This window comes from Lepus europaeus, assembly GCF_033115175.1.
Source record: "Lepus europaeus isolate LE1 chromosome 21 unlocalized genomic scaffold, mLepTim1.pri SUPER_21_unloc_2, whole genome shotgun sequence".
In the NCBI taxonomy this organism is placed as follows: Eukaryota; Metazoa; Chordata; class Mammalia; order Lagomorpha; family Leporidae; genus Lepus; species Lepus europaeus.
In genome coordinates this window covers 721354-728121 of record NW_026909007.1, presented here as the reverse complement: position 1 = coordinate 728121, position 6768 = coordinate 721354, and the positions used below count along the sequence as shown (strand labels likewise).

The window sequence follows — 6768 nt, the reverse complement described above, 5'->3', positions numbered from 1 at the left end:
AGGAGCATTGAATTTATTATTTTCTTGTGTTCCAGAAGAGAGATTGTTGTGTATCAACTGCAGAAAGTTGATATGGAGAAGTGGATGGAATTGAAATCAGGTTTGGATGTAAAGTCAATAAAACTATTAACTAATTGAGCACCTAGGTTTATTCAAATGTGATGGATGGATAAGTTGTGTGTGTGTGTGTGTGTGTGTGTGGAGAGAGAGAGAGAGAAAGAGAGAGAGCGAGCGAGCGCTGAGAGGGAGAGGAAGGGTATATATAGAGAGAGACACAGGCACCAAGAGCTGGAACAGGTAAGTTTGGTGCTTCCTATTAGACATACTTTATCATGTCATGTAGGGAAGTGAATTTAGAAGACAAACTGAATATAAGTGATTTCAGCTTAGGGAGAGATGGATATCCAGATTTTATCAGCCTCACGATGGTCTCTAAAGTTGGCAGACTGAGGGATATCCCCCAGGATGCAAGTGTTGATCGAGGAGACTTGTTTTGCCCTTTCCTGCAACAGATCCAAGACACAAAAATCAGTTACTTATTATATCTTCCAGCGCACGTGTCACTCCTGAGGGTAAGTCTTCCCTGATTTTCCTGATTTTTGCCCAATCAGTGTTAACGTGTCTGTCTCTAAGTCCCCTGTAGACCACAATACATGTCTTTGTCACTGCACTCATAATACTGATTGATTCATACAGAGATGTTTCCATAGCAGTCTTCCCCACACCTCTGTGGGCTTCCCATGGGTGCTCATGCGCTGCTAGTTCCAGGAATTCTGGTTTGTTCTGTGTGCTAAGGCTCAGCTCAGTGTTGTATTTAGGGGGAAGAGAGACCTGATCCATCTGTGAGTTACTGATCAATCCTGGAGACTCTATAGAGAGAGACTGGGAGATGATTACCATGAGATCAAGAAGAGAATCGTGTAGTACCTTGCCATGTTGATTAACCCTTATCCTTGACATATTCCCATGCCTTTTGCTCACAATGTGCACTGGATTACTTAACAGCACAATCTGTTTTGGCAGAAATAGCCTTGGCTTGGGGACCTTGGGCGTCCATTAGTGGCAGGTATGGATCAGAAGAACCCAAACCTCCTGACCTCCAGTCTAACGTCCACACAACGAAGATGCCAAAATTGACATAGGTAAGTGAGTTCTTGGCTGAAGGACTCATTTCTAAATACTCATTCATGGGCTTAGGAATTGAGTAAGCTGAGAAGATCCCTTCTTCCCTTTCTTCATGGAGATTATGGATGAAGAAGATGTGAGCAGAAATGACATAATTTCAAAGCTTGGCACTACACATCCAACAGTTGAGGTTAATACAGAGTTCAGGGTGTGTTGGGCACTGTCTGAGGAGTATTTTCATGTAGAAGTATTTTACTCCCATAAGTTTTGGCAGTGAGTCCCTAAACTCCAGGGTAAAGTCGGTAACTCCTCTGACCTGGTGTTCTAAGTGTAAGCTGAGTTCCCCACATCACTGTACTTGTATGAGTACTGGCTTAGGGACATTTGGATACTTTTCATGGGAACAGTATAGAGTTGACACCATTAGAAAAATGTCCTGCTGCCCTACCACTCTGGAGACTCGGCCACTGCCTCCTGAACCACAAAGCACGCCCTGCATGGCAACCTGTAGCCACGACCCCTGTGCAAGGCTGCGCAGGCTTGCTCTTTGCTTTCTGATTGGTTGGCACCTATGGACAGTTGTCCAGTCAGAGTTGATGTACTCTGTTGGCTACCAGGTTTATATAAAGGCTGCTCAGGGGCGCTGTTGCCCTTTTGCCTGGTTGGAGTCCTATGTCGCACGTTACTTTCTTCAGGTGGGTGCCGAGTGCTGCTGTGGATCCTTGGAAAAAGGAGGTGAACCGTGAAGAAGCACAACTGCAGGAAGAGCGGTCTCGCTGGTGGAGGAGGCATGGCAGTAGGTTCTCCAGAGTCCACAGGGTCATCCATTCTGGCCGGGTAAGTCCTGTGGAAATCTGTGCATGTTCCCTATGTGGGCCCTGGCCACAGGCCCGAGAACTTGTGCCTTCAGGAGGGGGAGGCAGGGAGAATAAATTGGGTATTAGATTGTATGCTATAAATGGTAGGTTTTATTGTATATTAGGAATTGTATATTCTATTGTATATGATAAAATATAGATTACATTGGTGGGATCCTGTACAGTTGCAGGAGGGATTTAGCCTACCTGTTTGCCTTCTGATGCCAGGTTGGGGAACTGCCAGGTGGGTAGTCTTCTGTTGAGTGGGGGATTAAGATGCCCTGACACTGTTAATTTCTACCACTTTTCATAGTTTTTTGAGTTATTGATGCCATCCTTCCCTCCCACTGAACTCTGATTCTGCCGCTGTGTTGTGCAGTGTTTCTCTAATTATGTGAAAAATTCCTGAGGAACATATCCAGCTATAATTGCCTGTTTTCTATCACTTTACAAACGTGGTAATATGAAGAGAAACATCATCTAAAAGTCTGTATCTTCTTGCATATTTTTACATTTACAGGGAATATGGGAACTCTGTTTATCATCAGAGGCAGTTCTATTAGAGAACTCCTCCATAATTTTAGGAAGTAATGGCTGCTGGCTGAGTACTCATTTTAGGAAATTTTAGGGTAATGGTTACTTGCTGAGTATGTTTGTTGCAGAAAGTTGTAAAATTGTAGACTCTGAGTAACTCAAAATAGATTATTTTTTTCTTGTAAGCTAGATTTTGGAATATGTGGGCCGGTCCCCCTCGTACCATGTACTGGTTCCATTACCACAGATGCTGCGACTGGAGCTGAGTAGGAATCTGGTAGAAACTGGCAGAGGCCAGTTTGGCCTTTACCTGCCTGCTCGTGGTCTGTGTTTGTTGCCTCAAGCCTGTCCTTTTGTGCTTTGCTGACCTGTTCTGTCTAGGTTACAGGGTCCAGCAGGTGGCAATGAGCAGCATGGCACGCTGGGGTTGTCAGTACCCACATCTCAGGCGGAGACAGACTTGGTATCCACATACCAAAAGTTGATGCTGTATTGTTATGTTATCCCATATACAGAAGTGGAGGTGGTAGGCTGATGGGGGATAAGAGATCATATCACAGTTATGTATGGAGGAGTGTGGAGTTAAGGTGGAGCAAGAGACTACATAGTGATGGAATGGACCCAGAGGCCTTTGGCCTCATTCCCTTGGAAGCTGGAGATATTTCAGAACATTTCCAAAAGTTTGTGGAATGACGTTTGGCATAGTGAGAAAGGCATTTGGCATAGTGAGAAAGACTGCTTGGGATTCCAGAGGAGGTAGGTAATGGCTTAAGTAGTTTCATTCACACTACCCAGAGTGGAGACCGGTATTGAATTCCCAGCTCCAAGTTTCAGTCTGGCCCAGATCAGCTCTGCTTATTGTGGTCATGGAAGTGCTGTCTCCCTCTCTTTCCCACTCTCTCCCTCTCTCACACACATATGCACACATATTCTCTCTCTGTTCTCTGTCTCTTTGCCTTTCAAAGAAATTCAATTTTTAAAACGATATGGGAAAACATTGTGGATATTTGGTGCCAGTCAGAGTTACATCAAAGGAGTAAGTTCCTAGTGTCATACGATATAATTGGGTGACTAGTTCACAGTAATCTATTACATGTTTTATGAGAAAATAGGAGAAAGGAGCACAAGGACTTCAACCATAGAATAATGTCAAAGAAGAATAAATGCTGATTTGATCACCATACAGTGTATAAGGATATTGAAATGTCATACTGTAGCCTGTAAATGTGTACAACTGTTGTTAATAAAAATTAAGCTAAAAATACCAACATCTTATTTGGTGCATAGGGTTAAAGGGTTATAAAATGTTTAATGTCATGCTAATATTAAAGTATTTGGAAATATTTTCATTAATATTGACAGTGATAATAAAGAAATAAGTGAATTGATTTTTATCGTCATGCTGAGTGGAAAGACTGGAAGTGAATATTTATTTTTGATTGTTTCATTAACAGAAGAAAAATGGTAGAGTGCTTTTATGTGTATTTGGAACTGACTTGCCTTAGAGCAATATTAAAACGAAATATGGAATTAAAAGATAGTCTTATTTTTTGTTTAAAATTTAGATTTTACTGATGTTGAGAAACATTACACAGACATTTCAATTTGTTCATAATTCTTTTTTTTAAGAAAGGTTTATTTATTTGAAAGGCAGAGTTATAGAGGGAGAGACACACACAGAGAGAGAGAGAGAGAGAGAGAGAGAGAGAGATGTCTTCTATTCGCTGGTTTACTCCCCAAATGACCACAATGGCTAGCACTGGGCCAGGATGAAACCAGGAGCCAGGAGTTTCTTCTGGATCTCTCATATGAGTGCATGGCCCAACCACTTGGGCCATCTTCCACTGCTTTACCAGGTGCATGAGCAGGGAGCTAGTGGAGCCACTGGAACTGGAACAGGTGCCCAAAGACATGTCCCTGGCTAGAGAAACATCCTCCAACACTGCAAAACCTATGGGGTTGATGCAGGCCCAGGAGGAAGGCACCACTTCTTACAACTTGTGCCCAGGTCCAGGGAGGCCCCTCGCTTGGATATCCATTCCTTTTGTCTCAGTTTTGCATTAGAGAGTTCCCTGCCCCCCATGCTTTGATTGACTCTCTATGACATAAGACCTCCTGACTGGAATATAGCCTGGGAATCTCATTTGGAACCCTTAGAGTGCCATAGGCAGAATACACCAACATCACAGGAAATGGGATTTGCCTCCTGGGAAAGAGAAAAGAGGGTTTTCCCAGTTTGCTGCTGAGGTCTAACAAGCTGTGAGAGCAACACTGAAGTCCTGTTGTGACCATCTGCCAATAAACAGTGAGGCCTTCAGGGAACATAGATGTTTGTTGAACTTGGGGAAAAATCTACACATAATGCAATGAAACTCAGATGTACAGTTGGGTGAATTTGTGTCTACTTGAGCAGTGTGTGGGAAGTACAGATGCAAGGGTTTGTACCCACATGGGTGTCTCCTAACCAGCAATGGTTTGAAGCCACGTTAGAGTGTCTCCTAAACACCAGTGGATTGAAACCACATGGGAGTGTCTGCTTACCACCAATGGTTTGAACCCTCATGGGAGTGTCTGCTAACCACCAGTCCAACAACTGAAGTAGCAGCTCCTTTGCCTGTAAGATCTCTGTGTGGCCCTTTGCAGTCAAACTCTTTGAACTCCACTGGCCTTGAACAACCATTCATTCGTGTGTTCTCCATCTCTATTTGGCCTTTCCCCAGAATGTCCTATGAGTTGAATCATACCATGTAGCCTTTAGGGTATGGCTTCTCTCTCTTAGAAAAATGCACCTGAAATTCACCCGCTCATCACATGACTCTACGTCTTGTTCCTCTTTCTCACTGAATCCTGTCCTCATTATGGATCTGGTACTGGTTGCATATTCATCCCTCATGAAGATCATCCAGTTGACAGTTTTTAGTGATTGTGAATAAGTGAACATGGCAAGGGGTTTCTATGTGCACTTGTTTTCCAAGTCAATTGTGTACATAGAGATACACATTTGGAGTCTGATGCTGTATGTGTACTTTTGTAAGAGACTCAAATTATCTTATAGGTTCCTGTTCTGTTTTGAATTCCTCTCTTCAGTAAATGCATGTTCCTCTTACTCCACATTTCTGTCAACATTTCCTACTAGCAGTTCTGTTGATTTTACTCAAATAGACTTGCAGTGGTATTTCTTCATGCTGTTAACACTCAGTATACTGTTTAAAAAATAAAAGAAACAATAATCTATGTTACAGAGACCAAACCTCAAGTTTTGCTTTGAACTCCCCATCTGATTTATCATCCTAATTAACTTGAGCCAAGGTCAATATGAAATTGAGTTTGCATTCTTCATGCACACATTCTAGCTGGCTGGAGATCAAGAGGTGGTTTTGGAGGAGGCAGGAAGGAAAGGGAGGAAGTGTTCCAGGCACAGGGGATGATACTATGGGGAGGGCACTGGGAGAGCCGGGTGCAAAATGTGATGGTTGGCGATGCGTGTATTGTTCCCCAGATATCTCTGGTTGGAGGAGTAAAGGCTTTGCACTGGCATGGATCAAAAGGGCTGCACACGGAGACCATTCTGCCCACACCATGGAGTTTCTGTATCCCAGGAGGCCAAGGCATGAAGAGGGCCCCTTTTGTCCTTTGTTCTACAGTCTGGAGTGGGAGTGTGTCTTCAGGTTCCAGAAGGGGGAAGCAGCCTAACTGGGATTCTGTAAATCTGGTTGGAAGGGCAGAGGGATTGGTGACCCTCTGAAGGTTGGGGTCTTAACGACCAGGTCCCATCTGCCAAAGGACGCCAAGCACACAGTGATGACGGCTTTGGCAGCCTTGAGAGACTCCAGATTCTGAGGCACCGAGGAAGGGGGTGTCTGGGAGATCCTGTAGGTCTGCCTGCAGGCTGAGGGCAGTGGAGCCTTAGATGATGGAGGGCGAGGAGAATCTCAAGGCAAGCGAGTTCAGATGGGAGGGCTGCTGTGGGTAAGGCATTGTGTTCAGCCACCAGCACGCTGCATCTGTTAGTCCTGGGGGCTTAAGCAAGCTCTGGGGAAGACACTACTGCAGGCTCCAGTCGCAGCTGCCAGAATCCTTTAACTACAAGTGAGTGTTGAACTACTCACCAGGCGTAGAATTATGGTACCTGGTTTCCTTGTGTAAAGGGCCCCTGCATTTACAAGCTGCTGCCACTAAGTGGAGGTCACGGGCCAGTCCTTTTTGCACATTTCACAAATTCAACCTTCAGAAGCCTGTGGGATGGGCCCTC

General features: G+C 44.3%; 1 long non-coding RNA gene across 1 annotated transcript; it reads left to right on the top strand.

Annotated features, from left to right (window-relative positions):
- The first annotated feature begins 1039 nt into the window (after nucleotides 1-1039).
- Nucleotides 1040-6093, top strand: LOC133754325 (uncharacterized). Its single transcript, XR_009865196.1, has 3 exons — nucleotides 1040-1142; nucleotides 1821-1962; nucleotides 6016-6093. It is a non-coding gene; the product is annotated as an uncharacterized LOC133754325 (long non-coding RNA).
- Nucleotides 6094-6768: the final 675 nt, after the last annotated feature.